The sequence below is a fragment of the Pseudophryne corroboree genome, chromosome 1 (genome assembly GCF_028390025.1).
Source record: "Pseudophryne corroboree isolate aPseCor3 chromosome 1, aPseCor3.hap2, whole genome shotgun sequence".
NCBI classification, from domain to species: Eukaryota; Metazoa; Chordata; class Amphibia; order Anura; family Myobatrachidae; genus Pseudophryne; species Pseudophryne corroboree.
Window position 1 is genome coordinate 866807272 of NC_086444.1, and position 27764 is coordinate 866835035.

General features: G+C 43.4%; 13 non-coding genes and 73 pseudogenes across 13 annotated transcripts; all 86 read right to left on the reverse strand.

Annotated features, from left to right (window-relative positions):
• Positions 1–1974: 1974 nt before the first annotated feature.
• Positions 1975–2093, reverse strand: LOC134935314 (5S ribosomal RNA; annotated as a pseudogene).
• Positions 2094–2200: 107 nt separating this feature from the next.
• Positions 2201–2319, reverse strand: LOC134944450 (5S ribosomal RNA; annotated as a pseudogene).
• Positions 2320–2426: 107 nt separating this feature from the next.
• On the reverse strand, positions 2427–2544 carry LOC134951774 (5S ribosomal RNA; annotated as a pseudogene).
• A 107-nt stretch (positions 2545–2651) lies between these two features.
• Positions 2652–2770, reverse strand: LOC134943741 (5S ribosomal RNA; annotated as a pseudogene).
• A 106-nt stretch (positions 2771–2876) lies between these two features.
• On the reverse strand, positions 2877–2995 carry LOC134936508 (5S ribosomal RNA; annotated as a pseudogene).
• A 107-nt stretch (positions 2996–3102) lies between these two features.
• Positions 3103–3221, reverse strand: LOC134938427 (5S ribosomal RNA; annotated as a pseudogene).
• Positions 3222–3328: 107 nt separating this feature from the next.
• Positions 3329–3447, reverse strand: LOC134940444 (5S ribosomal RNA). The gene has a single exon (XR_010181407.1). It is a non-coding gene; the product is annotated as a 5S ribosomal RNA (ribosomal RNA).
• A 107-nt stretch (positions 3448–3554) lies between these two features.
• On the reverse strand, positions 3555–3674 carry LOC134943759 (5S ribosomal RNA; annotated as a pseudogene).
• A 107-nt stretch (positions 3675–3781) lies between these two features.
• LOC134933413 (5S ribosomal RNA) lies at positions 3782–3900 on the reverse strand (annotated as a pseudogene).
• A 107-nt stretch (positions 3901–4007) lies between these two features.
• On the reverse strand, positions 4008–4126 carry LOC134933840 (5S ribosomal RNA). Its single transcript, XR_010179764.1, has one exon. It is a non-coding gene; the product is annotated as a 5S ribosomal RNA (ribosomal RNA).
• A 107-nt stretch (positions 4127–4233) lies between these two features.
• On the reverse strand, positions 4234–4352 carry LOC134934669 (5S ribosomal RNA; annotated as a pseudogene).
• Positions 4353–4459: 107 nt separating this feature from the next.
• LOC134960079 (5S ribosomal RNA) lies at positions 4460–4578 on the reverse strand. The gene has a single exon (XR_010187696.1). It is a non-coding gene; the product is annotated as a 5S ribosomal RNA (ribosomal RNA).
• A 107-nt stretch (positions 4579–4685) lies between these two features.
• Positions 4686–4804, reverse strand: LOC134957640 (5S ribosomal RNA; annotated as a pseudogene).
• Positions 4805–4911: 107 nt separating this feature from the next.
• On the reverse strand, positions 4912–5031 carry LOC134948888 (5S ribosomal RNA; annotated as a pseudogene).
• Positions 5032–5138: 107 nt separating this feature from the next.
• On the reverse strand, positions 5139–5257 carry LOC134935321 (5S ribosomal RNA; annotated as a pseudogene).
• A 107-nt stretch (positions 5258–5364) lies between these two features.
• LOC134935325 (5S ribosomal RNA) lies at positions 5365–5483 on the reverse strand (annotated as a pseudogene).
• Positions 5484–5590: 107 nt separating this feature from the next.
• LOC134944457 (5S ribosomal RNA) lies at positions 5591–5709 on the reverse strand (annotated as a pseudogene).
• A 107-nt stretch (positions 5710–5816) lies between these two features.
• LOC134951785 (5S ribosomal RNA) lies at positions 5817–5934 on the reverse strand (annotated as a pseudogene).
• A 107-nt stretch (positions 5935–6041) lies between these two features.
• On the reverse strand, positions 6042–6160 carry LOC134943750 (5S ribosomal RNA; annotated as a pseudogene).
• Positions 6161–6266: 106 nt separating this feature from the next.
• On the reverse strand, positions 6267–6385 carry LOC134936515 (5S ribosomal RNA; annotated as a pseudogene).
• A 107-nt stretch (positions 6386–6492) lies between these two features.
• LOC134938438 (5S ribosomal RNA) lies at positions 6493–6611 on the reverse strand (annotated as a pseudogene).
• A 107-nt stretch (positions 6612–6718) lies between these two features.
• On the reverse strand, positions 6719–6837 carry LOC134934198 (5S ribosomal RNA). The gene has a single exon (XR_010179780.1). It is a non-coding gene; the product is annotated as a 5S ribosomal RNA (ribosomal RNA).
• A 107-nt stretch (positions 6838–6944) lies between these two features.
• On the reverse strand, positions 6945–7064 carry LOC134943837 (5S ribosomal RNA; annotated as a pseudogene).
• Positions 7065–7171: 107 nt separating this feature from the next.
• On the reverse strand, positions 7172–7290 carry LOC134945780 (5S ribosomal RNA; annotated as a pseudogene).
• Positions 7291–7397: 107 nt separating this feature from the next.
• On the reverse strand, positions 7398–7516 carry LOC134953268 (5S ribosomal RNA; annotated as a pseudogene).
• A 107-nt stretch (positions 7517–7623) lies between these two features.
• LOC134941107 (5S ribosomal RNA) lies at positions 7624–7742 on the reverse strand (annotated as a pseudogene).
• A 107-nt stretch (positions 7743–7849) lies between these two features.
• On the reverse strand, positions 7850–7968 carry LOC134936200 (5S ribosomal RNA; annotated as a pseudogene).
• A 107-nt stretch (positions 7969–8075) lies between these two features.
• LOC134935335 (5S ribosomal RNA) lies at positions 8076–8194 on the reverse strand (annotated as a pseudogene).
• A 107-nt stretch (positions 8195–8301) lies between these two features.
• LOC134944465 (5S ribosomal RNA) lies at positions 8302–8420 on the reverse strand (annotated as a pseudogene).
• Positions 8421–8527: 107 nt separating this feature from the next.
• Positions 8528–8645, reverse strand: LOC134951796 (5S ribosomal RNA; annotated as a pseudogene).
• A 107-nt stretch (positions 8646–8752) lies between these two features.
• Positions 8753–8871, reverse strand: LOC134943768 (5S ribosomal RNA; annotated as a pseudogene).
• A 6539-nt stretch (positions 8872–15410) lies between these two features.
• Positions 15411–15529, reverse strand: LOC134938449 (5S ribosomal RNA; annotated as a pseudogene).
• A 107-nt stretch (positions 15530–15636) lies between these two features.
• Positions 15637–15755, reverse strand: LOC134940566 (5S ribosomal RNA). The gene has a single exon (XR_010181409.1). It is a non-coding gene; the product is annotated as a 5S ribosomal RNA (ribosomal RNA).
• Positions 15756–15862: 107 nt separating this feature from the next.
• On the reverse strand, positions 15863–15982 carry LOC134943914 (5S ribosomal RNA; annotated as a pseudogene).
• A 107-nt stretch (positions 15983–16089) lies between these two features.
• Positions 16090–16208, reverse strand: LOC134939334 (5S ribosomal RNA). Its single transcript, XR_010181390.1, has one exon. It is a non-coding gene; the product is annotated as a 5S ribosomal RNA (ribosomal RNA).
• Positions 16209–16315: 107 nt separating this feature from the next.
• Positions 16316–16434, reverse strand: LOC134933232 (5S ribosomal RNA; annotated as a pseudogene).
• A 106-nt stretch (positions 16435–16540) lies between these two features.
• LOC134933805 (5S ribosomal RNA) lies at positions 16541–16659 on the reverse strand (annotated as a pseudogene).
• A 107-nt stretch (positions 16660–16766) lies between these two features.
• Positions 16767–16885, reverse strand: LOC134961310 (5S ribosomal RNA). Its single transcript, XR_010187886.1, has one exon. It is a non-coding gene; the product is annotated as a 5S ribosomal RNA (ribosomal RNA).
• Positions 16886–16992: 107 nt separating this feature from the next.
• Positions 16993–17111, reverse strand: LOC134945839 (5S ribosomal RNA; annotated as a pseudogene).
• Positions 17112–17218: 107 nt separating this feature from the next.
• Positions 17219–17337, reverse strand: LOC134935653 (5S ribosomal RNA). The gene has a single exon (XR_010180317.1). It is a non-coding gene; the product is annotated as a 5S ribosomal RNA (ribosomal RNA).
• Positions 17338–17444: 107 nt separating this feature from the next.
• LOC134941118 (5S ribosomal RNA) lies at positions 17445–17563 on the reverse strand (annotated as a pseudogene).
• A 107-nt stretch (positions 17564–17670) lies between these two features.
• On the reverse strand, positions 17671–17789 carry LOC134933942 (5S ribosomal RNA; annotated as a pseudogene).
• A 107-nt stretch (positions 17790–17896) lies between these two features.
• Positions 17897–18015, reverse strand: LOC134935354 (5S ribosomal RNA; annotated as a pseudogene).
• Positions 18016–18122: 107 nt separating this feature from the next.
• On the reverse strand, positions 18123–18241 carry LOC134946831 (5S ribosomal RNA; annotated as a pseudogene).
• A 107-nt stretch (positions 18242–18348) lies between these two features.
• LOC134943990 (5S ribosomal RNA) lies at positions 18349–18468 on the reverse strand (annotated as a pseudogene).
• Positions 18469–18575: 107 nt separating this feature from the next.
• LOC134951585 (5S ribosomal RNA) lies at positions 18576–18694 on the reverse strand (annotated as a pseudogene).
• A 107-nt stretch (positions 18695–18801) lies between these two features.
• LOC134933890 (5S ribosomal RNA) lies at positions 18802–18920 on the reverse strand. The gene has a single exon (XR_010179770.1). It is a non-coding gene; the product is annotated as a 5S ribosomal RNA (ribosomal RNA).
• Positions 18921–19027: 107 nt separating this feature from the next.
• Positions 19028–19146, reverse strand: LOC134933239 (5S ribosomal RNA; annotated as a pseudogene).
• Positions 19147–19253: 107 nt separating this feature from the next.
• LOC134932494 (5S ribosomal RNA) lies at positions 19254–19372 on the reverse strand. The gene has a single exon (XR_010179371.1). It is a non-coding gene; the product is annotated as a 5S ribosomal RNA (ribosomal RNA).
• A 107-nt stretch (positions 19373–19479) lies between these two features.
• LOC134954353 (5S ribosomal RNA) lies at positions 19480–19598 on the reverse strand (annotated as a pseudogene).
• A 107-nt stretch (positions 19599–19705) lies between these two features.
• LOC134953356 (5S ribosomal RNA) lies at positions 19706–19824 on the reverse strand (annotated as a pseudogene).
• A 106-nt stretch (positions 19825–19930) lies between these two features.
• LOC134941129 (5S ribosomal RNA) lies at positions 19931–20049 on the reverse strand (annotated as a pseudogene).
• A 107-nt stretch (positions 20050–20156) lies between these two features.
• LOC134945357 (5S ribosomal RNA) lies at positions 20157–20276 on the reverse strand (annotated as a pseudogene).
• Positions 20277–20383: 107 nt separating this feature from the next.
• On the reverse strand, positions 20384–20502 carry LOC134935363 (5S ribosomal RNA; annotated as a pseudogene).
• Positions 20503–20609: 107 nt separating this feature from the next.
• On the reverse strand, positions 20610–20728 carry LOC134944468 (5S ribosomal RNA; annotated as a pseudogene).
• Positions 20729–20835: 107 nt separating this feature from the next.
• Positions 20836–20953, reverse strand: LOC134951807 (5S ribosomal RNA; annotated as a pseudogene).
• Positions 20954–21060: 107 nt separating this feature from the next.
• LOC134947603 (5S ribosomal RNA) lies at positions 21061–21179 on the reverse strand (annotated as a pseudogene).
• Positions 21180–21285: 106 nt separating this feature from the next.
• On the reverse strand, positions 21286–21404 carry LOC134936530 (5S ribosomal RNA; annotated as a pseudogene).
• Positions 21405–21511: 107 nt separating this feature from the next.
• LOC134950222 (5S ribosomal RNA) lies at positions 21512–21630 on the reverse strand (annotated as a pseudogene).
• Positions 21631–21737: 107 nt separating this feature from the next.
• On the reverse strand, positions 21738–21856 carry LOC134936295 (5S ribosomal RNA). The gene has a single exon (XR_010180485.1). It is a non-coding gene; the product is annotated as a 5S ribosomal RNA (ribosomal RNA).
• A 107-nt stretch (positions 21857–21963) lies between these two features.
• LOC134944057 (5S ribosomal RNA) lies at positions 21964–22083 on the reverse strand (annotated as a pseudogene).
• A 107-nt stretch (positions 22084–22190) lies between these two features.
• Positions 22191–22309, reverse strand: LOC134945892 (5S ribosomal RNA; annotated as a pseudogene).
• A 107-nt stretch (positions 22310–22416) lies between these two features.
• Positions 22417–22535, reverse strand: LOC134953279 (5S ribosomal RNA; annotated as a pseudogene).
• Positions 22536–22642: 107 nt separating this feature from the next.
• LOC134941140 (5S ribosomal RNA) lies at positions 22643–22761 on the reverse strand (annotated as a pseudogene).
• A 107-nt stretch (positions 22762–22868) lies between these two features.
• Positions 22869–22987, reverse strand: LOC134939436 (5S ribosomal RNA; annotated as a pseudogene).
• Positions 22988–23094: 107 nt separating this feature from the next.
• On the reverse strand, positions 23095–23213 carry LOC134944472 (5S ribosomal RNA; annotated as a pseudogene).
• A 107-nt stretch (positions 23214–23320) lies between these two features.
• On the reverse strand, positions 23321–23438 carry LOC134951818 (5S ribosomal RNA; annotated as a pseudogene).
• A 107-nt stretch (positions 23439–23545) lies between these two features.
• Positions 23546–23664, reverse strand: LOC134943775 (5S ribosomal RNA; annotated as a pseudogene).
• Positions 23665–23770: 106 nt separating this feature from the next.
• LOC134935400 (5S ribosomal RNA) lies at positions 23771–23889 on the reverse strand (annotated as a pseudogene).
• Positions 23890–23996: 107 nt separating this feature from the next.
• On the reverse strand, positions 23997–24115 carry LOC134938460 (5S ribosomal RNA; annotated as a pseudogene).
• A 107-nt stretch (positions 24116–24222) lies between these two features.
• Positions 24223–24341, reverse strand: LOC134940688 (5S ribosomal RNA). Its single transcript, XR_010181410.1, has one exon. It is a non-coding gene; the product is annotated as a 5S ribosomal RNA (ribosomal RNA).
• A 106-nt stretch (positions 24342–24447) lies between these two features.
• On the reverse strand, positions 24448–24567 carry LOC134953179 (5S ribosomal RNA; annotated as a pseudogene).
• Positions 24568–24674: 107 nt separating this feature from the next.
• Positions 24675–24793, reverse strand: LOC134939459 (5S ribosomal RNA). Its single transcript, XR_010181392.1, has one exon. It is a non-coding gene; the product is annotated as a 5S ribosomal RNA (ribosomal RNA).
• A 107-nt stretch (positions 24794–24900) lies between these two features.
• Positions 24901–25019, reverse strand: LOC134933247 (5S ribosomal RNA; annotated as a pseudogene).
• A 106-nt stretch (positions 25020–25125) lies between these two features.
• Positions 25126–25244, reverse strand: LOC134948440 (5S ribosomal RNA; annotated as a pseudogene).
• Positions 25245–25351: 107 nt separating this feature from the next.
• LOC134953334 (5S ribosomal RNA) lies at positions 25352–25470 on the reverse strand (annotated as a pseudogene).
• Positions 25471–25577: 107 nt separating this feature from the next.
• Positions 25578–25696, reverse strand: LOC134945968 (5S ribosomal RNA; annotated as a pseudogene).
• Positions 25697–25803: 107 nt separating this feature from the next.
• On the reverse strand, positions 25804–25922 carry LOC134938571 (5S ribosomal RNA; annotated as a pseudogene).
• A 107-nt stretch (positions 25923–26029) lies between these two features.
• Positions 26030–26148, reverse strand: LOC134934322 (5S ribosomal RNA; annotated as a pseudogene).
• Positions 26149–26255: 107 nt separating this feature from the next.
• LOC134935369 (5S ribosomal RNA) lies at positions 26256–26374 on the reverse strand (annotated as a pseudogene).
• A 107-nt stretch (positions 26375–26481) lies between these two features.
• On the reverse strand, positions 26482–26600 carry LOC134944475 (5S ribosomal RNA; annotated as a pseudogene).
• Positions 26601–26707: 107 nt separating this feature from the next.
• On the reverse strand, positions 26708–26825 carry LOC134951840 (5S ribosomal RNA; annotated as a pseudogene).
• A 107-nt stretch (positions 26826–26932) lies between these two features.
• Positions 26933–27051, reverse strand: LOC134949231 (5S ribosomal RNA; annotated as a pseudogene).
• Positions 27052–27157: 106 nt separating this feature from the next.
• LOC134936537 (5S ribosomal RNA) lies at positions 27158–27276 on the reverse strand (annotated as a pseudogene).
• A 107-nt stretch (positions 27277–27383) lies between these two features.
• Positions 27384–27502, reverse strand: LOC134938482 (5S ribosomal RNA; annotated as a pseudogene).
• A 107-nt stretch (positions 27503–27609) lies between these two features.
• Positions 27610–27728, reverse strand: LOC134941394 (5S ribosomal RNA; annotated as a pseudogene).
• Positions 27729–27764: the final 36 nt, after the last annotated feature.

The window sequence follows — 27764 nt, forward strand, 5'->3', positions numbered from 1 at the left end:
AGAATACAATATAAAGCGACACTATGAGACAAAACATGCGTCCAAGTTCAATCACCTTCCAGGGCAACCTCGTGTGGATAAAGTGAACGATCTCCAAAAAGATCTAAAACGCCAGCAGGGTACTTTTAAAAGGCATATGGAAGAGAGTGAAGCGTGCGTCAAAGCAAGTTATGTAATAGCTGAAAAAATTGCTAAAAAAACAAAAGCCTTCTTGGACGGTGAGTTCGTAAAAGTGTCTCATCGCTGCTGGGGAAATTCTCTATCCAAAGAATAACGAACTGTTTAAAAAATTGAGTTTGTCTGGTGTAACTGTAGCACGACGTGTCGAAGAACTTGCCAATGACATTGAAGGAACTTTAAAAAAACGGCTGTACGCATTTAAGTCATATTCACTTGCTTTAGATGAGAGCACAGATGTGAAGGATACAGCACAACTGGCTATCTTTGTCCGTGGCATTGATCAACACTTCAATGTGACAGAAGAGCTGCTAGCGCTTGTACCTATGAAGGGAACGACGAAAGGCACTGATATTCTGGAAGCCACCAAGAAAACACTCCAGCGTTTCGACTTCAGCTTATCCAACCTTGTGGGAGTGGTAACTGATGGTGCCCCTGCTATGGTGGGAAGGAATGAAGGGTTTGTTGCACTTTTAAAAAAAGAACCGGAACTAGAAGGAAAAGATCTCATCCAGTACCACTGTTTAATCCACCAGGAGAATTTGTGTGCGAAAACGATTGGATTTGAGAATGTAATGAAAGTTATTGTGTCTGTAGTCAACTTTATTAGGGCACGAGGATTGAAGCATCGTCAATTCCAAGAATTTTTGACACAAGAGTGCCAAGCGGATCACGGCGACGTGGTTTATTATAGTGAGGTGCGTTGGTTGAGCAGAGGGAAGGTACTTAAGAGAGTCTTTGACTTAAGAAGTGAAATAGAAGAGTTCATGCAAACCAAGGGGAAGCCGATTGCAGAATTTAATGATCCAAAGTGGATTTCAGATTTTGCCTTTGTGACCGACATCTCCTTGCATATGAATGACCTAAATACGCGGCTACAATCCAAGGATCAGCTGGTGCACACTCTGTTTGATCACATTAAAACTTTTGTAGAAAAGCTCAAACTTTGAGAGGCACAACTCACGAAAAAAGACTTTACACATTTTAAGCTTCTCGGTGAGTCCAACTGTTTGTCTCCTGGTGTTTACGCTACAAAATTAAGCATGATGCGAAGTGAGTTTGAAGACAGATTTAGTGATTTCCGTAATCAACAGTCTTTTTTCGATTTATTTTCTATGCCTTTTACTGTCAATGCTGCCAATATGCCAGGCTCAGTACAAATGGAGCTGCTTGATCTCCAAAACAACTCATCTTTGCGAGAAAAATTCTTCAATGTGCCCTTGTTTACGTTTTACAAAGACTACATTTCTCAGGACACATTCCCTTATCTCTGGCAGCACGCTTTGAAGATGTGTGCTTTGTTAGGAAGCACATACTTATGTGAGCAATTCTTCTCAAGGATGAAGAACGCAAAGTCCAAGACAAGAACTCAGCTTACAGACCAACATCTTGAGAATACTCTGCGCATAGCGACTTCTAACATTGATGCCAACATCGACAAGCTGGCCAAGCAAAAACAATGCCAAGTTTCCCACTGATATGAACTTATTATAATAACAAAGGTAAAGTAGACCATGTTTCATTCATTAAATTACAATAATTATCTTTTGAAGTCTTTTTTATGGTCTTATGAGTCTAGAAAAGGTCTCATTACAATCATAAATTAAAATTTAGATTCTAAATACCGCAGTATAGCTTAGTGGCCCTCGGCTTCGTTTCATTTTTTTATGTGGCCCACACTGCTGTAGATGATCTTTGTGTTTTCTGTTGGAGCTTTTCTACTTCTAACTACTGGTACACAAATGAATAAGTTTGAAAATGGATTGCATTAACAGAATGGTGTTGGCAGTATAAAAATACCTACAGCACCTTGTATTCTCAGGTGGTCTCCCATCCAAGTACTAACCAGGCCCAACATTGCTTATCTTCCAAAACTAGACGAGATTGGGCGTATCCAGTGTGGTGTGGCTGTAGATGATCTTTGTGTTTTCTGTTGGAGCTTTTCTACTTCTAACTACTGGTACATAAATGAATAAATTTGAAAATGTAATGCATCAACAGAATGGTGTTCGCAGTATAAAAATACCTACAGCACGTTGTATTCCCAGGTGGTCTCCCATCCAAGTACGAACCAGGTCCAACACTGCTTAGCGTCTAGGATCAGATGAGATTGGGCGTATCCAGTGTGGTGTGGCTGTAGATGAGCTTTGATTTTTCTGTTGGAGTTTTTCTACTTCTAACTACTGGTACATAAATGAATAAGTTTGAAAATGGAATGCATCAACAGAACGGTGTTGGCAATATAAAAATACCTACAGCACCTTGTATTCCAAGGTGGTCTCCCATCCAAGTACTAACCAGGACTACACTGCTTAGTTTCCAAGATTAGATGAGTTTGTGAGCAACCAGTGTGGTGTGGCTGTAGATCAGCTTTGTGGTTTCTGTAAGAGCTTTTCTACTTATAACTACTGGTACATAAATGAATAAGTTTGAAAATGGAATGCATCAATAGAACGGTGTTGGCAGTATAAAAATACCTACAGCACCTTGTATTCCCAGGCTGTCTCCCATCCAAGTACTAACCAGGCCCAACAGGCCTTAGCTTTCAAGATCAGATGAGATTGGGCGTATCCAGTGCGGTGTGGCTGTAGATGAGGATTGATTTTTCTGTTGGAGCTTTTCTACTTCTACCTACTGGTACATAAATGAAAAAGGTTGAAAATGTAAGCATCAAGAGAACGGTGTTGACAGTATAAAAATACCTACAGCACCTTGTATTCCCAGGTGGTCTCCCATCCAAGTACTAACCAGGCCCAACATTGCTTATCTTCCAAAACTAGACGAGATTGGGCATATCCAGTGTGGTGTGGCTGTAGATGATCTTTGTGGTTTCTGTTAGAGATTGTCTACTTCTAACTACTGGTACATAATTGAAAAAGATTTACAATGGAATGCATCAACAGAACAGTGTTGGCAGTTTAAAAATTTCTACAGCACCTTGTAATGCCAGGTGGTCTCCCATCCAAGTACTAACCAGGCCCAACACTGCTTAGCTTCCAAGATCAGATGAGATTGGGCATATCTAGTGTGGTGTGACTGTAGATGAGCATTACAGTTTCTGTTAGAGCTTTTCTACTTCTAACTACTGGTACATAAATGAATAAGTTTGAAAATGGAATGCATCAACAGAACGGTGTTGGCAGTATAAATATACCTACAGCACCTTGTATACCCAGGTGGTCTCCCACCTAAGTACTAACCAGGCCCAACACCGCTTAGCTTCCAAGATCAGATGAGATTGGGTGTATCCAGTGTGGTGTCGCTGTAGATGAGCTTTGTGGTTTATGCTTGAGCTTTTCTACTTCTAACTACTGGTACATAAATGAATAAGTTTGAAAATGGAATGCATCAACAGAATGGTGTTGGCAGTATAAAAATACCTACAGCACCTTGTATTCCCCGGTTGGTCTCCCATCCAAGTACTAACCAGGCCCAACACTGCTTAGCTTCCAAGATCAGATGAGATTGGGCGTATCCAGTGTGGTGTGGCTGTAGATGAGCTTTTTGGTTTCTGTAAGAGCTTTTCTACTTCTAACTACTAGTACATAAATGAATAAGTTTGAAAATGGAATGCATCAACAGAACGGTGTTGGCAGTATAAAAATACCTCCAGCACCTTGTATTCCCAGGTGGTCTACCATTCAAGTAATAACCAGGCCCAGCACTGCTTAGCTTCCAAGATCAGATGAGATTGGGCGTATCCAGTGTGGTGTGGCTGTAGATGACCTTTGTGTTTTCAGCTAGAGCTTTTCTACTTCTAACTACTGGTACATAAATGAATAAGTTTGAAAATGGAATGCATCAACAGAACGGTGTTGGCAGTATAAAAATACCTACAGCACCTTGTATTCCCAGGTGGTCTCCCATCCAAGTACTAACCAGACCCAACACCGCTTAGCTTCCAAGATCAGATGAGATTGGGCGTATCCAGTGTGGTGTGGCTGTAGATGAGCTTTGTTTTTTCTGTTAAAGCTTTTCTACTTCTAACTACTGGTACATAAATGAATAAGTTTGAAAATGGAATGCATCAACAGAACGGTGTTGGCAGTATGAAAATACCTACAGCACCTTTTATTCTCAGGTGGCCTCCTATCCAAGGACTAACCAGGCCCAACACTGCTTGGCTTCCAAGATCAGATGAGATTGGGCGTATCCAGTGTGGTGTGGCTGTAGATGATCTTTGTGGTTTCTGTTAGAGCTTTTCTACTTCCTTCTACTGGTACATAAATGAATAAGTTTGAAAATGGAATGCATCAACTGAACGGTGTTGGCAGTATGAAAATGCCTACAGCACCTTGTATTCCCAGGTGGTCTCCCATCCAAGTACTAACCAGGCCCAACACTGCTTAGCTTCCAAGATCAGATGAGATTGGGCGTATCCAGTGTGGTGTGGCTGTAAATGAGCTTTGTTTTTTCTGTTGGATCTGTTCCTCCTCTAACTACTGGTACATAAATGAATAAGTTTGAAAATGGAATGCATCAACAGAACAGTGTTGGCAGTATAAAAATACCTACAGCACCTTGTATTCCCAGGTGGTCTCCCATCCAAGTACGAACCAGGTCCAACACTGCTTAGCGTCCAGGATCAGATGAGATTGGGCGTATCCAGTGTGGTGTGGCTGTAGATGAGCTTTGATTTTTCTGTTGGAGCTTTTCTACTTCTAACTACTGGTACATAAATGAATAAGTTTGAAAATGGAATACATCAACAGAACGGTGTTGGCAGTATAAAAATACCTACAGCACCTTGTATTCCCAGGTGGTCTCCCATCCAAGTACTAACCAGGCCCAACATTGCTTATTCTTCCAAAACTAGACGAGATTGGGCGTATCCAGTGTGATGTGGCTGTAGATGATCTTTGTGTTTTCTGTTGGAGCTTTTCTACTTCTAACTACTGGTACACAAATGAATAAGTTTGAAAATGGATTGCATTAACAGAATGGTGTTGGCAGTATAAAAATACCTACAGCACCTTGTATTCTCAGGTGGTCTCCCATCCAAGTACTAACCAGGCCCAACATTGCTTATCTTCCAAAACTAGACGAGATTGGGCGTATCCAGTGTGGTGTGGCTGTAGATGATCTTTGTGTTTTCTGTTGGAGCTTTTCTACTTCTAACTACTGGTACACAAATGAATAAGTTTGAAAATGGATTGCATTAACAGAATGGTGTTGGCAGTATAAAAATACCTACAGCACCTTGTATTCTCAGGTGGTCTCCCATCCAAGTACTAACCAGGCCCAACATTGCTTATCTTCCAAAACTAGACGAGATTGGGCGTATCCAGTGTGGTGTGGCTGTAGATGATCTTTGTGTTTTCTGTTGGAGCTTTTCTACTTCTAACTACTGGTACATAAATGAATAAATTTGAAAATGTAATGCATCAACAGAATGGTGTTCGCAGTATAAAAATACCTACAGCACGTTGTATTCCCAGGTGGTCTCCCATCCAAGTACGAACCAGGTCCAACACTGCTTAGCGTCTAGGATCAGATGAGATTGGGCGTATCCAGTGTGGTGTGGCTGTAGATGAGCTTTGATTTTTCTGTTGGAGCTTTTCTACTTCTAACTACTGGTACATAAATGAATAAGTTTGAAAATGGAATGCATCAACAGAACGGTGTTGGCAATATAAAAATACCTACAGCACCTTGTATTCCAAGGTGGTCTCCCATCCAAGTACTAACCAGGACTACACTGCTTAGTTTCCAAGATTAGATGAGTTTGTGAGCAACCAGTGTGGTGTGGCTGTAGATCAGCTTTGTGGTTTCTGTAAGAGCTTTTCTACTTATAACTACTGGTACATAAATGAATAAGTTTGAAAATGGAATGCATCAATAGAACGGTGTTGGCAGTATAAAAATACCTACAGCACCTTGTATTCCCAGGCTGTCTCCCATCCAAGTACTAACCAGGCCCAACAGGCCTTAGCTTTCAAGATCAGATGAGATTGGGCGTATCCAGTGCGGTGTGGCTGTAGATGAGGATTGATTTTTCTGTTGGAGCTTTTCTACTTCTACCTACTGGTACATAAATGAAAAAGGTTGAAAATGTAAGCATCAAGAGAACGGTGTTGGCAGCATAAAAATACCTACAGCACCTTGTATTCCCAGGTGGTCTCCCATCCAAGTACTAACCAGGCCCAACATTGCTTATCTTCCAAAACTAGACGAGATTGGGCATATCCAGTGTGGTGTGGCTGTAGATGATCTTTGTGGTTTCTGTTAGAGATTGTCTACTTCTAACTACTGGTACATAATTGAAAAAGATTTACAATGGAATGCATCAACAGAACAGTGTTGGCAGTTTAAAAATTTCTACAGCACCTTGTAATGCCAGGTGGTCTCCCATCCAAGTACTAACCAGGCCCAACACTGCTTAGCTTCCAAGATCAGATGAGATTGGGCATATCTAGTGTGGTGTGACTGTAGATGAGCATTACAGTTTCTGATAGAGCTTTTCTACTTCTAACTACTGGTACATAAATGAATAAGTTTGAAAATGGAATGCATCAACAGAACGGTGTTGGCAGTATAAATATACCTACAGCACCTTGTATACCCAGGTGGTCTCCCACCTAAGTACTAACCAGGCCCAACACCGCTTAGCTTCCAAGATCAGATGAGATTGGGTGTATCCAGTGTGGTATCGCTGTAGATGAGCTTTGTGGTTTATGCTTCAGCTTTTCTACTTCTAACTACTGGTACATAAATGAATAAGTTTGAAAATGGAATGCATCAACAGAATGGTGTTGGCAGTATAAAAATACCTACAGCACCTTGTATTCCCCGGTTGGTCTCCCATCCAAGTACTAACCAGGCCCAACACTGCTTAGCTTCCAAGATCAGATGAGATTGGGCGTATCCAGTGTGGTGTGGCTGTAGATGAGCTTTTTGGTTTCTGTAAGAGCTTTTCTACTTCTAACTACTAGTACATAAATGAATAAGTTTGAAAATGGAATGCATCAACAGAACAGTGTTGGCAGTATAAAAATACCTACAGCACCTTGTATTCCCAGGTGGTCTCCCATCCAAATACTAATCAGGCCCAACACTGCTTAGCTTCCAAGAGCAGATGAGATTGGGCGTATCCAGTGTGGTGTGGCTATAGATGAGCTTTGTTTTTTTCTGTTGGGCTTTTCTACTTCTAACTACTGGTACATAAATGAATAAGTTTGAAAATGGAATGCATCAGCAGAACGGTGTTGGCAGTATGAAAATGCCTACAGCACCTTGTATTCCCAGGTGGTCTCCCATCCAAGTACTAACCAGGCCCAACACTGCTTACCTTCCAAGATCAGATGAGATTGGGCGTATCCAGTGTCGTGTGGCTGTAAATGAGCTTTGTTTTTTCTGTTGGATCTGTTCTACCTCTAACTACTGGTACATAAATGTATAAGTTTGAAAATGGAATGCATCAACAGAATGGTGTTGGCAGTATAAAAATACCCACAGCACCTTGTATTGCCAGGTGGTCTCCCATCCAAGTACGAACCAGGTCCAACACTGCTTAGCGTCCAGGATCAGATGAGATTGGGCGTATCCAGTGTGGTGTGGCTGTAGATGAACTTTGATTTTTCTGTTGGAGCTTTTCTATTTCTAACTACTGGTACATAAATGAATAAGTTTGAAAATGGAATACATCAACAGAACGGTGTTGGCAGTATAAAAATACCTACAGCACCTTGTATTCCCAGGTGGTCTCCCATCCAAGTACTAACCAGGCCCAACATTGCTTATCTTCCAAAACTAGACGAGATTGGGCGTATCCAGTGTGGTGTAGCTGTAGATGATCTTTGTGTTTTCTGTTGGAGCTTTTCTACTTCTAACTACTGGTACACAAATGAATAAGTTTGAAAATGGATTGCATTAACAGAATGGTGTTGGCAGTATAAAAATACCTACAGCACCTTGTATTCTCAGGTGGTCTCCCATCCAAGTACTAACCAGGCCCAACATTGCTTATCTTCCAAAACTAGACGAGATTGGGCGTATCCAGTGTGGTGTGGCTGTAGATGATCTTTGTGTTTTCTGTTGGAGCTTTTCTACTTCTAACTACTGGTACATAAATGAATACATTTGAAAATGTAATGCATCAACAGAATGGTGTTCGCAGTATAAAAATACCTACAGCACGTTGTATTCCCAGGTGGTCTCCCATCCAAGTACGAACCAGGTCCAACACTGCTTAGCGTCTAGGATCAGATGAGATTGGGCGTATCCAGTGTGGTGTGGCTGTAGATGAGCTTTGATTTTTCTGTTGGAGCTTTTCTACTTCTAACTACTGGTACATAAATGAATACGTTTGAAAATGGAATGCATCAACAGAACGGTGTTGGCAATATAAAAATACCTACAGCACCTTGTATTCCAAGGTGGTCTCCCATCCAAGTACTAACCAGGACTACACTGCTTAGTTTCCAAGATTAGATGAGTTTGTGAGCAACCAGTGTGGTGTGGCTGTAGATCAGCTTTGTGGTTTCTGTAAGAGCTTTTCTACTTATAACTACTGGTACATAAATGAATAAGTTTGAAAATGGAATGCATCAATAGAACGGTGTTGGCAGTATAAAAATACCTACAGCACCTTGTATTCCCAGGCTGTCTCCCATCCAAGTACTAACCAGGCCCAACAGGCCTTAGCTTTCAAGATCAGATGAGATTGGGCGTATCCAGTGCGGTGTGGCTGTAGATGAGGATTGATTTTTCTGTTGGAGCTTTTCTACTTCTACCTACTGGTACATAAATGAAAAAGGTTGAAAATGTAAGCATCAAGAGAACGGTGTTGGCAGTATAAAAATACCTACAGCACCTTGTATTCCCAGGTGGTCTCCCATCCAAGTACTAACCAGGCTGTCAGACTTGGTTTTGTCTGTGTCCCCGGAGGGGGCGCTAGTGGGTCAGTGGAGGTGGATGGGAGAAAACGAGGAGGCTGGATTATGTTTCTGCGCATGAGCGCAATGATATTTATTATACAGAGGATTCACAAACGGCAGCAGAAAATAACAGTAGAAATGCAAATGTCAATTGAACAGCGTAATAGCTGAGAGTCTATGGTAACAGAATGAATGGTGACTGATGAAATAATAACCGGTAGTGATGATAACAGATGAGTGATAATTTGGCAGAGAATATTCTGGTATGGAAACCAGAGCAGATTAAAACATGGAACCAGCAGAGATGATGTTGTATGGCAAACCTGGTAGCAGAGGCAGGAGTCTGACTCACAGTGCAGGTGATGAGGCACTGGCAGCAAGCAAGCTGTATCACAGGTGGAGAGATGGAACACACCTGGAGTCGGTCTCTACTGCTAGGCTGAAGCACACAGAGATGGTGATGAGTGTGAAGCCTGTAGATGGAAGCAGGTATTGCTGGGGCTTGAAGTTCCACGGAGCTGTGAAGAGTAACCAGGAGTACAAAGTCTCAGGTAGAAAGCCAGGAACACGGAACAGCAGGTAGGTATCCAGGTACACGGAGGAAACAGGAACCAGATCCTTACACATGAGTCGCAGGAGTGACACAAAGTTCAGGATGCCTGCAGACTGATCCTGCAGCTTCATATATACCCCTTGTTAGACAGTCATTGGTGGAGTGAGGAAAAGTGGGTGCGGCCAAGCACCGGATTGGCCGCCGTATGCTGACTGCTGGAGGCTGTCATGGCGGCGCCCATGCCGCGGCCTAGCGGGAACGCGGCGTGCTACACGCCCGCAATCACAGGAGCGCTCCCAGGCCCAGGATGGCGTCTGATGGCAGAGACGCGGATGACAGATGAACGCAGGGACCCAGGACGGAGTCCGCAGCGGCGGACAGACGTCAGCTTGGTGAGTCGATTCCTGACAGTACCCCCCCCTTTAAGGGTGGGCACCGAACACCCACGTGGTTTGGAAGGATGAGTGTTATGGAAGACACGGACCAACCTTGGAGCATGGACATCCAACGAATTCACCCAACTTCTCTCCTCTGGGCCATAACCGGACCAATCGACAAGGTATTGAAGACGTCCATACCGGCAACGGGAATCCAGAATCTTGCCAATCTCGAACTCCACGCCCCGCTGAGTTCGAACTTTGGGGCCAACTGGAAGAGCTCTTTGGAAATGATTCAGGACTAAAGGTCTGAGGAGAGAAACATGAAAAGCATTAGGTATTCGCAGAGAAGGTGGTAACTTCAGCTTGTAGGCCACAGGGTTGATGACTCTTTCGATAGGAAAGGGGCCAATGAAACGTGGTGCAAATTTCATAGACGGGACCCTAAGACGGAGGTTCCGGGTAGACAGCCAAACCTTGTCCCCAGGTTTCAGGCTAGGAACTGCGCGTCTTTTGCGATCAGCAAAGTATTTATACCGGCTGGAGGCCTTTTTGAGAGAAACGTGAATCTTCCTCCAAATTGAAGAAAACTGACTCAGGGCAGTAGTGGCAGCAGGAACATCCATGTGAGGGAGTTCTTGGAAGTCTGGAACACGAGGATGTTGCCCATATACTGCAAAGAATGGAGTTGTCTCAGTAGCAGTGTGGTAGCGGAAGTTGTGGGCAAACTCGGCCCATGGGAGCAGATCAAACCAGTCATCCTGAGAAGATGAAACATACAATCTTAAAAATGTCTCTAGTTCTTGATTTACCCTCTCTGTCTGCCCATTCGTCTGAGGGTGGTAAGATGACGAGAACTTCAGTTTAACCTGCATGGCAGAACAGAGAGCCCTCCAAAACCTCGCTACAAACTGTACACCTCGGTCGGATATTATTTCTGAGGGTAGACCATGTAAGCGGAAAATCTCCCGTAGGAAGATTTGGGCGAGTTTTGGGGCAGAAGGGAGACCCTGGAGAGGAACAAAATGGGCCATCTTGGTAAATCTGTCCACTACAACCCAGATGGTATTGTATCCTTGAGAAGGAGGAAGGTCGGAGATAAAGTCCATGGACAGGTGTGACCAAGGGCGACTAGGAATAGACAATGGTTGTAACTGACCTGCTGGAGACTGACGAGGAGTCTTGTGCTGCACACACTTAGGACAGGATGCTACGAAATCCTTGATGTCAGCTTTCATCTTTGGCCACCAGTATGTCTCAGAGAGGAACTTGAAGCTTTTCAGGACACCGGGATGACCAGTGAACTTGGATTGATGGGCCCAAGACAGCAACTTGGGACGGAGTTCTGGGGAAACAAAAGTCTTACCAGGAGGAGGAGCTGGGGAGACTTGAGATGCAGCAAATACCACTGGACTCAGGATGGAATGTGGAACTGAGTCAGGCGTTTCCTCTTCGGATTCCATAGATCGGGATAAGGCGTCAGCTTTAACATTCTGCGAACCTGGGCGGAAATGAAGCTTAAAATTAAAACGTGAGAAAAACATAGCCCACCTGGACTGGCGAGGATTAAGGCACTGAGCTGCCTTTAAATATAGCAGATTTTTATGATCCGTGTAGATGTTGAACGGATGTTTGGCCCCTTCCAGGAGATACCTCCATTCCTCGAGGGCCAGCTTAATCGCCAGTAGTTCTTGATCTCCAACGGAGTAGTTAGCTTCTGCAGGGAGGAATTTACGAGAATAAAATCCACAGGGGTGGATTTTCCCATCGGTTCCCTTCTGGGAGAGAACAGCTCCAACTCCAACTGTAGAGGCATCCACCTCCAACTCGAACGGTCTGTTTACATCTGGCTGGGACAGAACTGGAGCAGACATAAAGGCCAGCTTGATCTTCTGGAAGGCCGCTAAAGCCTCTTCTGACCAGTTGGAATGGTCTGCCCCTTTCCGAGTTAAGTTGGTAATAGGAGCGATGAGAGTGGAGAATCCCCGAATAAATTTCCTATAGTAGTTGGCAAATCCCAGGAACCGCTGAATAGACTTGAGAGAATTTGGAATGGACCAATTGGCAATGGCTTCCAACTTTGTCGGGTCCATCTGGAGATCCGATCCGGAAATTATATAACCCAGGAAGGGTATAGAGGAAACTTCAAAGGTACACTTGGATAGTTTACCGTAGAGCCGGTTCTCACGAAGACGTCGGAGGACTTCACGGACTTGTAGACGATGAGAGGGAAGATCTTGGGAGAAGATGAGGATATCATCCAGATAAACAACGAGGTATTTATACAGAACGTCACAGAAGATTTCGTTCACAAAGTGTTGGAACACTGCTGGGGCATTACTCAACCCGAATGGCATTACCAGGTACTCGTAATGACCATCTCGAGTGTTAAAAGCTGTCTTCCATTCGTCACCACTCCGGATTCTGATGAGGTTGTAGGCACCGCGGAGATCTAGCTTGGTGAAGATGCGGGCTCCTTTAACTCTGTCAAATAATTCGGTAATGAGTGGTAATGGATAACTATTTTTAATGGTAATGTCATTGAGACCCCGGTAGTCAATGCATGGACGCAGTCCTCCATCCTTCTTTTTAACAAAGAAGAAGCCTGCACCAGCGGGTGATGATGAAGGACGGATGAATCCCTTCTGTAAATTTTCCCGGATGTAGTCGCTCATCGCTTCAGTTTCAGGAACAGATAACGGGTAGGTACGCCCCCTAGGTGGCTTCTTGCCAGGAAGGAGATCGATGGGACAATCCCATTCTCTATGGGGCGGCAGGACATCCGCGGCCTTTTCACTGAAGACATCAGAGAAATCTTGATAAGCCGCAGGAAGACTTGACTGGGTTTTTACTTCAGTAGACTTGATTGGACAAACTTGGGCTAAACAGGACTGATGGCAATGTGAACCCCATGAAGTAAGTTGTAACGTTGACCAGTCAAACTGTGGATTGTGTAGCTGGAGCCAGGGCATGCCCAAAACGATCTCCTGGGTGGCTTGAGGAATGACTAAGAACTTTATTAATTCTGAGTGTAGGAACCCAACTCCCAAAACCACTGGTGCAGTTTGGTGAGAAATATTCCCCTTGGAGATTCGGCTACCATCCACGGCGGTAATGTAGACTGGGTAAGAAAGTTCACATACAGGCAAGCAAAATTTATTTACCGCAGCTTGGGTGATGAAATTTCCTGCGGCTCCACAGTCCACTAATGCTGATGCAGACTGAAGCCCAACTGAAGTCTCTAAAGTCACAGGAAGGACAAGGTCTTGATTAGAAGGAGCTTGTCTAGAAGATCCCAACTTGACTCCTCCTTTACAAGTCAGGATCTGGCGTTTCCCGAACGCACTGTGCAGGAATTAATCTGGTGACCTGCAGCCGCACAATAAAGACAAAGTCTCTCACGAAGTCTTCTTGACCGCTCCTCAGGAGTTAGGCGGGACCTATTTATTTGCATAGGCTCATCAGAAGGTGGAGACTGGAACTGTACGGAAGGTATCATCCTTGCTCTGCGTGGCTCACTCCGAGCACGTTCATTGTTGCGTTCGCGGATGCGAGAGTCCAACTTGATGCACAGGGAAATTAAATCAGACAATTGTACAGGAAGATCGCGGGTTGCCAGTTCGTCCTTGATCCGATCAGAGAGTCCATGCCAGAAAGCTGCTACCAGGGCTTGATTGTTCCACTGAATCTCTGCGGCCAACGTCTGGAACTGGATGACATATTGTCCCATACTACGGGTACCTTGACGAAGTTGGATTAGGTCTGCAGAAGCTGATGTTGCACGACCAGGCTCGTCAAAGATCCGTCTGAAGGTTGACACGAATTCTGTATAGTTGTTAATCAGAGGGTCGGCACGTTCCCACAGAGGAGACACCCAACTCAAAGCAGATCCAGAAAGTAGAGAGATGATATAGGCAACTTTGGATCTTGACGTGGGGAAATTATGTGACAACAATTCAAACTGGATTTCACATTGGTTGAGAAACCCGCGACATAACTTTGGGCTGCCATCATACTTGCTTGGCACGGGCAGGTGCAGACGTGACACTGGAGCTGATGCAGCCGGCATAGAGGAACTCACAGTACTGGCAGGTGCTGGAGTAACAGGAACTGTAGAAGTGTGTACACTAGGCAGGGATTGCTGTAGTGTATCTATCCGGGAGGACATCCCTTGCAGGAACTGGAACATCTGCTGCTGCGCAGCCTCTTGACCATCCAGACGGGAGACCAGATTTTGCAAGGCCTCTGACCCCACACTCCGTCCACCATCCGAGTCCATCGATCCTGAACTTACTGTCAGACTTGGTTTTGTCTGTGTCCCCGGAGGGGGCGCTAGTGGGTCAGTGGAGGTGGATGGGAGAAAACGAGGAGGCTGGATTATGTTTCTGCGCATGAGCGCAATGATATTTATTATACAGAGGATTCACAAACGGCAGCAGAAAATAACAGTAGAAATGCAAATGTCAATTGAACAGCGTAATAGCTGAGAGTCTATGGTAACAGAATGAATGGTGACTGATGAAATAATAACCGGTAGTGATGATAACAGATGAGTGATAATTTGGCAGAGAATATTCTGGTATGGAAACCAGAGCAGATTAAAACATGGAACCAGCAGAGATGATGTTGTATGGCAAACCTGGTAGCAGAGGCAGGAGTCTGACTCACAGTGCAGGTGATGAGGCACTGGCAGCAAGCAAGCTGTATCACAGGTGGAGAGATGGAACACACCTGGAGTCAGTCTCTACTGCTAGGCTAGCCTGTAGATGGAAGCAGGTATTGCTGGGGCTTGAAGTTCCACGGAGCTGTGAAGAGTAACCAGGAGTACAAAGTCTCAGGTAGAAAGCCAGGAACACGGAACAGCAGGTAGGTATCCAGGTACACGGAGGAAACAGGAACCAGATCCTTACACATGAGTCGCAGGAGTGACACAAAGTTCAGGATGCCTGCAGACTGATCCTGCAGCTTCATATATACCCCTTGTTAGACAGTCATTGGTGGAGTGAGGAAAAGTGGGTGCGGCCAAGCACCGGATTGGCCGCCGTATGCTGACTGCTGGAGGCTGTCATGGCGGCGCCCATGCCGCGGCCTAGCGGGAACGCGGCGTGCTACACGCCCGCAATCACAGGAGCGCTCCCAGGCCCAGGATGGCGTCTGATGGCAGAGACGCGGATGACAGATGAACGCAGGGACCCAGGACGGAGTCCGCAGCGGCGGACAGACGTCAGCTTGGTGAGTCGATTCCTGACACAGGCCCAACATTGCTTATCTTCCAAAACTAGATGAGATTGGGCATATCCAGTGTGGTGTGGCTGTAGATGATCTCTGTGGTTTCTGTTAGAGATTGTCTACTTCTAACTACTGGTACATAATTGAAAAAGATTTACAATGGAATGCATCAACAGAACAGTGTTGGCAGTTTAAAAATTTCTACAGCACCTTGTAATGCCAGGTGGTCTCCCATCCAAGTACTAACCAGGCCCAACACTGCTTAGCTTCCAAGATCAGATGAGATTGGGCATATCTAGTGTGGTGTGACTGTAGATGAGCATTACAGTTTCTGTTAGAGCTTTTCTACTTCTAACTACTGGTACATAAATGAATAAGTTTGAAAATGGAATGCATCAACAGAACGGTGTTGGCAGTATAAATATACCTACAGCACCTTGTATACCCAGGTGGTCTCCCACCTAAGTACTAACCAGGCCCAACACCGCTTAGCTTCCAAGATCAGATGAGATTGGGTGTATCCAGTGTGGTGTCGCTGTAGATGAGCTTTGTGGTTTATGCTTGAGCTTTTCTACTTCTAACTACTGGTACATAAATGAATAAGTTTGAAAATGGAATGCATCAACAGAATGGTGTTGGCAGTATAAAAATACCTACAGCACCTTGTATTCCCCGGTTGGTCTCCCATCCAAGTACTAACCAGGCCCAACACTGCTTAGCTTCCAAGATCAGATGAGATTGGGCGTATCCAGTGTGGTGTGGCTGTAGATGAGCTTTTTGGTTTCTGTAAGAGCTTTTCTACTTCTAACTACTAGTACATAAATGAATAAGTTTGAAAATGGAATGCATCAACAGAACGGTGTTGGCAGTATAAAAATACCTCCAGCACCTTGTATTCCCAGGTGGTCTCCCATTCAAGTACTAACCAGGCCCAGCACTGCTTAGCTTCCAAGATCAGATGAGATTGGGCGTATCCAGTGTGGTGTGGCTGTAGATGAGCTTTGTTTTTTCTGTTAAAGCTTTTCTACTTCTAACTACTGGTACATAAATGAATAAGTTTGAAAATGGAATGCATCAACAGAACGGTGTTGGCAGTATGAAAATACCTACAGCACCTTTTATTCTCAGGTGGCCTCCTATCCAAGGACTAACCAGGCCCAACACTGCTTAGCTTCCAAGATCAGATGAGATTGGGCGTATCCAGTGTGGTGTGGCTGTAGATGATCTTTGTGGTTTCTGTTAGAGCTTTTCTACTTCCTTCTACGGTACATAAATGAATAAGTTTGAAAATGGAATGCATCAACTGAACGGTGTTGGCAGTATAAAAATATCTACAGCACCTTGTATTGCCAGGTGGTCTCCCATCCAAGTACTAACCAGGACCAACACTGCTTAGCTTCCAAAATCAGATGAGATTGGGCATATTCAGTGTGGTGTGGCTATAGATGAGCTTTGTTTTTTTCTGTTGGGCTTTTCTACTTCTAACTACTGGTACATAAATGAATAAGTTTGAAAATGGAATGCATCAACAGAACGGTGTTGGCAGTATGAAAATGCCTACAGCACCTTGTATTCCCAGGTGGTCTCCCATCCAAGTACTAACCAGGCCCAACACTGCTTAGCTTCCAAGATCAGATGAGATTGGGCGTATCCAGTGTGGTGTGGCTGTAAATGAGCTTTGTTTTTTCTATTGGATCTGTTCCTCCTCTAACTACTGGTACATAAATGAATAAGTTTGAAAATGGAATGCATCAACAGAACAGTGTTGGCAGTATAAAAATACCTACAGCACCTTGTATTCCCAGGTGGTCTCCCATCCAAATACTAATCAGGCCCAACACTGCTTAGCTTCCAAGAGCAGATGAGATTGGGCGTATCCAGTGTGGTGTGGCTATAGATGAGCTTTGTTTTTTTCTGTTGGGCTTTTCTACTTCTAACTACTGTTACATAAATGAATAAGTTTGAAAATGGAATGCATCAGCAGAACGGTGTTGGCAGTATGAAAATGCCTACAGCACCTTGTATTCCCAGGTGGTCTCCCATCCAAGTACTAACCAGGCCCAACACTGCTTACCTTCCAAGATCAGATGAGATTGGGCGTATCCAGTGTGGTGTGGCTGTAAATGAGCTTTGTTTTTTCTGTTGGATCTGTTCTACCTCTAACTACTGGTACATAAATGTATAAGTTTGAAAATGGAATGCATCAACAGAATGGTGTTGGCAGTATAAAAATACCCACAGCACCTTGTATTGCCAGGTGGTCTCCCATCCAAGTACGAACCAGGTCCAACACTGCTTAGCGTCCAGGATCAGATGAGATTGGGCGTATCCAGTGTGGTGTGGCTGTAGATGAGCTTTGATTTTTCTGTTGGAGCTTTTCTACTTCTAACTACTGGTACATAAATGAATAAGTTTGAAAATGGAATACATCAACAGAACGGTGTTGGCAGTATAAAAATACCTACAGCACCTTGTATTCCCAGGTGGTCTCCCATCCAAGTACTAACCTGGCCCAACATTGCTTATCTTCCAAAACTAGACGAGATTGGGCGTATCCAGTGTGGTGTGGCTGTAGATGAGCTTTGTGTTTTCTGTTGGAGCTTTTCTACTTCTAACTACTGGTACACAAATGAATAAGTTTGAAAATGGATTGCATTAACAGAATGGTGTTGGCAGTATAAAAATACCTACAGCACCTTGTATTCTCAGGTGGTCTCCCATCCAAGTACTAACCAGGCCCAACATTGCTTATCTTCCAAAACTAGACGAGATTGGGCGTATCCAGTGTGGTGTGGCTGTAGATGATCTTTGTGTTTTCTGTTGGGGCTTTTCTACTTCTAACTACTGGTACATAAATGAATAAGTTTGAAAATGGAATGCATCAACAGAACGATGTTGGCAGTATAAATATACCTACAGCACCTTGTATACCCAGGTGGTCTCCCACTTAAGTACTAACCAGGCCCAACACCGCTTAGCTTCCAAGATCAGATGAGATTGGGTGTATCCAGTGTGGTGTCGCTGTAGATGAGCTTTGTGGTTTATGCTTGAGCTTTTCTACTTCTAACTACTGGTACATAAATGAATAAGTTTGAAAATGGAATGCATCAACAGAATGGTGTTGGCAGTATAAAAATACCTACAGCACCTTGTATTCCCCGGTTGGTCTCCCATCCAAGTACTAACCAGGCCCAACACTGCTTAGCTTCCAAGATCAGATGAGATTGGGCGTATCCAGTGTGGTGTGGCTGTAGATGAGCTTTTTGGTTTCTGTAAGAGCTTTTCTACTTCTAACTACTAGTACATAAATGAATAAGTTTGAAAATGGAATGCATCAACAGAACGGTGTTGGCAGTATAAAAATACCTCCAGCACCTTGTATTCCCAGGTGGTCTACCATTCAAGTACTAACCAGGCCCAGCACTGCTTAGCTTCCAAGATCAGATGAGATTGGGCGTATCCAGTGTGGTGTGGCTGTAGATGACCTTTGTGTGTTCAGCTAGAGCTTTTCTACTTCTAACTACTGGTACATAAATGAATAAGTTTGAAAATGGAATGCATCAACAGAACGGTGTTGGCAGTATAAAAATACCTACAGCACCTTGTATTCCCAGGTGGTCTCCCATCCAAGTACTAACCAGACCCAACACCGCTTAGCTTCCAAGATCAGATGAGATTGGGCGTATCCAGTGTGGTGTGGCTGTAGATGAGCTTTGTTTTTTCTGTTAAAGCTTTTCTACTTCTAACTACTGGTACATAAATGAATAAGTTTGAAAATGGAATGCATCAACAGAACGGTGTTGGCAGTATGAAAATACCTACAGCACCTTTTATTCTCAGGTGGCCTCCTATCCAAGGACTAACCAGGCCCAACACTGCTTAGCTTCCAAGATCAGATGAGATTGGGCGTATCCAGTGTGGTGTGGCTGTAGATGATCTTTGTGGTTTCTGTTAGAGCTTTTCTACTTCCTTCTACTGGTACATAAATGAATAAGTTTGAAAATGGAATGCATCAACTGAACGGTGTTGGCAGTATGAAAATGCCTACAGCACCTTGTATTCCCAGGTGGTCTCCCATCCAAGTACTAACCAGGCCCAACACTGCTTAGCTTCCAAGATCAGATGAGATTGGGCGTATCCAGTGTGGTGTGGCTGTAAATGAGCTTTGTTTTTTCTGTTGGATCTGTTCCTCCTCTAACTACTGGTACATAAATGAATAAGTTTGAAAATGGAATGCATCAACAGAACAGTGTTGGCAGTATAAAAATACCTACAGCACCTTGTATTCCCAGGTGGTCTCCCATCTAAATACTAATCAGGCCCAACACTGCTTAGCTTCCAAGAGCAGATGAGATTGGGCATATCCAGTGTGGTGTGGCTATAGATGAGCTTTGTTTTTTTCTGTTGGCCTTTTCTACTTCTAACTACTGTTACATAAATGAATAAGTTTGAAAATGGAATGCATCAGCAGAACGGTGTTGGCAGTATGAAAATGCCTACAGCAGCTTGTATTCCCAGGTGGTCTCCCATCCAAGTACTAACCAGGCCCAACACTGCTTACCTTCCAAGATCAGATGAGATTGGGCGTATCCAGTGTGGTGTGGCTGTAAATGAGCTTTGTTTTTCTGTTGGATCTGTTCTTCCTCTAACTACTGGTACATAAATGTATAAGTTTGAAAATGGAATGCATCAACAGAATGGTGTTGGCAGTATAAAAATACCCACAGCACCTTGTATTGCCAGGTGGTCTCCCATCCAAGTACGAACCAGGTCCAACACTGCTTAGCGTCCAGGATCAGATGAGATTGGGCGTATCCAGTGTGGTGTGGCTGTAGATGAGCTTTGATTTTTCTGTTGGAGCTTTTCTACTTCTAACTACTGGTACATAAATGAATAAGTTTGAAAATGGAATACATCAACAGAACGGTGTTGGCAGTATAAAAATACCTACAGCACCTTGTATTCCCAGGTGGTCTCCCATCCAAGTACTAACCAGGCCCAACATTGCTTATTCTTCCAAAACTAGACGAGATTGGGCGTATCCAGTGTGGTGTGGCTGTAGATGATCTTTGTGTTTTCTGTTGGAGCTTTTCTACTTCTAACTACTGGTACACAAATGAATAAGTTTGAAAATGGATTGCATTAACAGAATGGTGTTGGCAGTATAAAAATACCTACAGCACCTTGTATTCTCAGGTGGTCTCCCATCCAAGTACTAACCAGGCCCAACATTGCTTATCTTCCAAAACTAGACGAGATTGGGCGTATCCAGTGTGGTGTGGCTGTAGATGATCTTTGTGTTTTCTGTTGGAGCTTTTCTACTTCTAACTACTGGTACATAAATGAATAAATTTGAAAATGTAATGCATCAACAGAATGGTGTTCGCAGTATAAAAATACCTACAGCACGTTGTATTCCCAGGTGGTCTCCCATCCAAGTACGAACCAGGTCCAACACTGCTTAGCGTCTAGGATCAGATGAGATTGGGCGTATCCAGTGTGGTGTGGCTGTAGATGAGCTTTGATTTTTCTGTTGGAGCTTTTCTACTTCTAACTACTGGTACATAAATGAATAAGTTTGAAAATGGAATGCATCAACAGAACGGTGTTGGCAATATAAAAATACCTACAGCACCTTGTATTCCAAGGTGGTCTCCCATCCAAGTACTAACCAGGACTACACTGCTTAGTTTCCAAGATTAGATGAGTTTGTGAGCAACCAGTGTGGTGTGGCTGTAGATCAGCTTTGTGGTTTCTGTAAGAGCTTTTCTACTTATAACTACTGGTACATAAATGAATAAGTTTGAAAATGGAATGCATCAATAGAACGGTGTTGGCAGTATAAAAATACCTACAGCACCTTGTATTCCCAGGCTGTCTTCCATCCAAGTACTAACCAGGCCCAACAGGCCTTAGCTTTCAAGATCAGATGAGATTGGGCGTATCCAGTGCGGTGTGGCTGTAGATGAGGATTGATTTTTCTGTTGGAGCTTTTGTACTTCTACCTACTGGTACATAAATGAAAAAGGTTGAAAATGTAAGCATCAAGAGAACGGTGTTGGCAGCATAAAAATACCTACAGCACCTTGTATTCCCAGGTGGTCTCCCATCCAAGTACTAACCAGGCCCAACATTGCTTATCTTCCAAAACTAGACGAGATTGGGCATATCCAGTGTGGTGTGGCTGTAGATGATCTTTGTGGTTTCTGTTAGAGATTGTCTACTTCTAACTACTGGTACATAATTGAAAAAGATTTACAATGGAATGCATCAACAGAACAGTGTTGGCAGTTTAAAAATTTCTACAGCACCTTGTAATGCCAGGTATTCTCCCATCCAAGTACTAACCAGGCCCAACACTGCTTAGCTTCCAAGATCAGATGAGATTGGGCATATCTAGTGTGGTGTGACTGTAGATGAGCATTACAGTTTCTGTTAGAGCTTTTCTACTTCTAACTACTGGTACATAAATGAATAAGTTTGAAAATGGAATGCATCAACAGAACGGTGTTGGCAGTATAAATATACCTACAGCACCTTGTATACCCAGGTGGTCTCCCACCTAAGTACTTACCAGGCCCAACACCGCTTAGCTTCCAAGATCAGATGAGATTGGGTGTATCCAGTGTGGTATCGCTGTAGATGAGCTTTGTGGTTTATGCTTCAGCTTTTCTACTTCTAACTACTGGTACATAAATGAATAAGTTTGAAAATGGAATGCATCAACAGAATGGTGTTGGCAGTATAAAAATACCTACAGCACCTTGTATTCCCCGGTTGGTCTCCCATCCAAGTACTAACCAGGCCCAACACTGCTTAGCTTCCAAGATCAGATGAGATTGGGCGTATCCAGTGTGGTGTGGCTGTAGATGAGCTTTTTGGTTTCTGTAAGAGCTTTTCTACTTCTAACTACTAGTACATAAATGAATAAGTTTGAAAATGGAATGCATCAACAGAACAGTGTTGGCAGTATAAAAATACCTACAGCACCTTGTATTCCCAGGTGGTCTCCCATCCAAATACTAATCAGGCCCAACACTGCTTAGCTTCCAAGAGCAGATGAGATTGGGCGTATCCAGTGTGGTGTGGCTATAGATGAGCTTTGTTTTTTTCTGTTGGGCTTTTCTACTTCTAACTACTGGTACATAAATGAATAAGTTTGAAAATGGAATGCATCAGCAGAACGGTGTTGGCAGTATGAAAATGCCTACAGCACCTTGTATTCCCAGGTGGTCTCCCATCCAAGTACTAACCAGGCCCAACACTGCTTACCTTCCAAGATCAGATGAGATTGGGCGTATCCAGTGTCGTGTGGCTGTAAATGAGCTTTGTTTTTTCTGTTGGATCTGTTCTACCTCTAACTACTGGTACATAAATGTATAAGTTTGAAAATGGAATGCATCAACAGAATGGTGTTGGCAGTATAAAAATACCCACAGCACCTTGTATTGCCAGGTGGTCTCCCATCCAAGTACGAACCAGGTCCAACACTGCTTAGCGTCCAGGATCAGATGAGATTGGGCGTATCCAGTGTGGTGTGGCTGTAGATGAGCTTTGATTTTTCTGTTGGAGCTTTTCTATTTCTAACTACTGGTACACAAATAAATAAGTTTGAAAATGGATTGCATTAACAGAATGGTGTTGGCAGTATAAAAATACCTACAGCACCTTGTATTCTCAGGTGGTCTCCCATCCAAGTACTAACCAGGCCCAACATTGCTTATCTTCCAAAACTAGACGAGATTGGGCGTATCCAGTGTGGTGAGGCTGTAGATGATCTTTGTGTTTTCTGTTGGAGCTTTTCTACTTCTAACTACTGGTACATAAATGAATAAATTTGAAAATGTAATGCATCAACAGAATGGTGTTCGCAGTATAAAAATACCTACAGCACGTTGTATTCCCAGGTGGTCTCCCATCCAAGTACGAACCAGGTCCAACACTGCTTAGCGTCTAGGATCAGATGAGATTGGGCGTATCCAGTGTGGTGTGGCTGTAGATGAGCTTTGATTTTTCTGTTGGAGCTTTTCTACTTCTAACTACTGGTACATAAATGAATACGTTTGAAAATGGAATGCATCAACAGAACGGTGTTGGCAATATAAAAATACCTACAGCACCTTGTATTCCAAGGTGGTCTCCCATCCAAGTACTAACCAGGACTACACTGCTTAGTTTCCAAGATTAGATGAGTTTGTGAGCAACCAGTGTGGTGTGGCTGTAGATCAGCTTTGTGGTTTCTGTAAGAGCTTTTCTACTTATAACTACTGGTACATAAATGAATAAGTTTGAAAATGGAATGCATCAATAGAACGGTGTTGGCAGTATAAAAATACCTACAGCACCTTGTATTCCCAGGCTGTCTCCCATCCAAGTACTAACCAGGCCCAACAGGCCTTAGCTTTCAAGATCAGATGAGATTGGGCGTATCCAGTGCGGTGTGGCTGTAGATGAGGATTGATTTTTCTGTTGGAGCTTTTCTACTTCTACCTACTGGTACATAAATGAAAAAGGTTGAAAATGTAAGCATCAAGAGAACGGTGTTGGCAGTATAAAAATACCTACAGCACCTTGTATTCCCAGGTGGTCTCCCATCCAAGTACTAACCAGGCCCAACATTGCTTATCTTCCAAAACTAGATGAGATTGGGCATATCCAGTGTGGTGTGGCTGTAGATGATCTCTGTGGTTTCTGTTAGAGATTGTCTACTTCTAACTACTGGTACATAATTGAAAAAGATTTACAATGGAATGCATCAACAGAACAGTGTTGGCAGTTTAAAAATTTCTACAGCACCTTGTAATGCCAGGTGGTCTCCCATCCAAGTACTAACCAGGCCCAACACTGCTTAGCTTCCAAGATCAGATGAGATTGGGCATATCTAGTGTGGTGTGACTGTAGATGAGCATTACAGTTTCTGTTAGAGCTTTTCTACTTCTAACTACTGGTACATAAATGAATAAGTTTGAAAATGGAATGCATCAACAGAACGGTGTTGGCAGTATAAATATACCTACAGCACCTTGTATACCCAGGTGGTCTCCCACCTAAGTACTAACCAGGCCCAACACCGCTTAGCTTCCAAGATCAGATGAGATTGGGTGTATCCAGTGTGGTGTCGCTGTAGATGAGCTTTGTGGTTTATGCTTGAGCTTTTCTACTTCTAACTACTGGTACATAAATGAATAAGTTTAAAAAAGGAATGCATCAACAGAATGGTTTGGCAGTATAAAAATTCCTACAGCACCTTGTATTCCCCGGTTGGTCTCCCATCCAAGTACTAACCAGGCCCAACACTGCTTAGCTTCCAAGATCAGATGAGATTGGGCGTATCCAGTGTGGTGTGGCTGTAGATGAGCTTTTTGGTTTCTGTAAGAGCTTTTCTACTTCTAACTACTAGTACATAAATGAATAAGTTTGAAAATGGAATGCATCAACAGAACGGTGTTGGCAGTATAAAAATACCTCCAGCACCTTGTATTCCCAGGTGGTCTCCCATTCAAGTACTAACCAGGCCCAGCACTGCTTAGCTTCCAAGATCAGATGAGATTGGGCGTATCCAGTGTGGTGTGGCTGTAGATGAGCTTTGTTTTTTCTGTTAAAGCTTTTCTACATCTAACTACTGGTACATAAATGAATAAGTTTGAAAATGGAATGCATCAACAGAACGGTGTTGGCAGTATGAAAATACCTACAGCACCTTTTATTCTCAGGTGGCCTCCTATCCAAGGACTAACCAGGCCCAACACTGCTTAGCTTCCAAGATCAGATGAGATTGGGCGTATCCAGTGTGGTGTGGCTGTAGATGATCTTTGTGGTTTCTGTTAGAGCTTTTCTACTTCCTTCTACGGTACATAAATGAATAAGTTTGAAAATGGAATGCATCAACTGAACGGTGTTGGCAGTATAAAAATATCTACAGCACCTTGTATTCCCAGGTGGTCTCCCATCCAAGTACTAACCAGGACCAACACTGCTTAGCTTCCAAAATCAGATGAGATTGGGCATATTCAGTGTGGTGTGGCTATAGATGAGCTTTGTTTTTTTCTGTTGGGCTTTTCTACTTCTAACTACTGGTACATAAATGAATAAGTTTGAAAATGGAATGCATCAACAGAACGGTGTTGGCAGTATGAAAATGCCTACAGCACCTTGTATTCCCAGGTGGTCTCCCATCCAAGTACTAACCAGGCCCAACACTGCTTAGCTTCCAAGATCAGATGAGATTGGGCGTATCCAGAGTGCTGTGGCTGTAAATGAGCTTTGTTTTTTCTATTGGATCTGTTCCTCCTCTAACTACTGGTACATAAATGAATAAGTTTGAAAATGGAATGCATCAACAGAACAGTGTTGGCAGTATAAAAATACCTACAGCACCTTGTATTCCCAGGTGGTCTCCCATCCAAATACTAATCAGGCCCAACACTGCTTAGCTTCCAAGAGCAGATGAGATTGGGCGTATCCAGTGTGGTGTGGCTATAGATGAGCTTTGTTTTTTTCTGTTGGGCTTTTCTACTTCTAACTACTGTTACATAAATGAATAAGTTTGAAAATGGAATGCATCAGCAGAACGGTGTTGGTAGTATGAAAATGCCTACAGCACCTTGTATTCCCAGGTGGTCTCCCATCCAAGTACGAACCAGGTCCAACACTGCTTAGTGTCCAGGATCAGATGAGATTGGGCGTATCCAGTGTGGTGTGGCTGTAGATGAGCTTTGATTTTTCTGTTGGAGCTTTTCTACTTCTAACTACTGGTACATAAATGAATAAGTTTGAAAATGGAATACATCAACAGAACGGTGTTGGCAGTATAAAAATACCTACAGCACCTTGTATTCCCAGGTGGTCTCCCATCCAAGTACTAACCAGGCCCAACATTGCTTATCTTCCAAAACTAGACGAGATTGGGCGTATCCAGTGTGGTGTGGCTGTAGATGATCTTTGTGTTTTCTGTTGGAGCTTTTCTACTTCTAACTACTGGTACACAAATGAATAAGTTTGAAAATGGATTGCATTAACAGAATGGTGTTGGCAGTATAAAAATACCTACAGCACCTTGTATTCTCAGGTGGTCTCCCATCCAAGTACTAACCAGGCCCAACATTGCTTATCTTCCAAAACTAGACGAGATTGGGCGTATCCAGTGTGGTGTGGCTGTAGATGATCTTTGTGTTTTCTGTTGGAGCTTTTCTACTTCTAACTACTGGTACATAAATGAATAAATTTGAAAATGTAATGCATCAACAGAATGGTGTTCGCAGTATAAAAATACCTACAGCACGTTGTATTCCCAGGTGGTCTCCCATCCAAGTACGAACCAGGTCCAACACTGCTTAGCGTCTAGGATCAGATGAGATTGGGCGTATCCAGTGTGGTGTGGCTGTAGATGAGCTTTGATTTTTCTGTTGGAGCTTTTCTACTTCTAACTACTGGTACATAAATGAATAAGTTTGAAAATGGAATGCATCAACAGAACGGTGTTGGCAATATAAAAATACCTACAGCACCTTGTATTCCAAGGTGGTCTCCCATCCAAGTACTAACCAGGACTACACTGCTTAGTTTCCAAGATTAGATGAGTTTGTGAGCAACCAGTGTGGTGTGGCTGTAGATCAGCTTTGTGGTTTCTGTAAGAGCTTTTCTACTTATAACTACTGGTACATAAATGAATAAGTTTGAAAATGGAATGCATCAATAGAACGGTGTTGGCAGTATAAAAATACCTACAGCACCTTGTATTCCCAGGCTGTCTCCCATCCAAGTACTAACCAGGCTCAACAGGCCTTAGCTTTCAAGATCAGATGAGATTGGGCGTATCCAGTGCGGTGTGGCTGTAGATGAGGATTGATTTTTCTGTTGGAACTTTTCTACTTCTACCTACTGGTACATAAATGAAAAAGGTTGAAAATGGAAGCATCAAGAGAACGGTGTTGGCAGTATAAAAATACCTACAGCACCTTGTATTCCCAGGTGGTCTCCCATCCAAGTACTAACCAGGCCCAACATTGCTTATCTTCCAAAACTAGACGAGATTGGGCATATCCAGTGTGGTGTGGCTGTAGATGATCTTTGTGGTTTCTGTTAGAGATTGTCTACTTCTAACTACTGGTACATAATTGAAAAAGATTTACAATGGAATGCATCAACAGAACAGTGTTGGCAGTTTAAAAATTTCTACAGCACCTTGTAATGCCAGGTGGTCTCCCATCCAAGTACTAACCAGGCCCAACACTGCTTAGCTTCCAAGATCAGATGAGATTGGGCATATCTAGTGTGGTGTGACTGTAGATGAGCATTACAGTTTCTGTTAGAGCTTTTCTACTTCTAACTACTGGTACATAAATGAATAAGTTTGAAAATGGAATGCATCAACAGAACGGTGTTGGCAGTATAAATATACCTACAGCACCTTGTTTACCAAGGTGGTCTCCCACCTAAGTACTAACCAGGCAAAACACCGCTTAGCTTCCAAGATCAGATGAGATTGGGTGTATCCAGTGTGGTGTCGCTGTAGATGAGCTTTGTGGTTTATGCTTGAGCTTTTCTACTTCT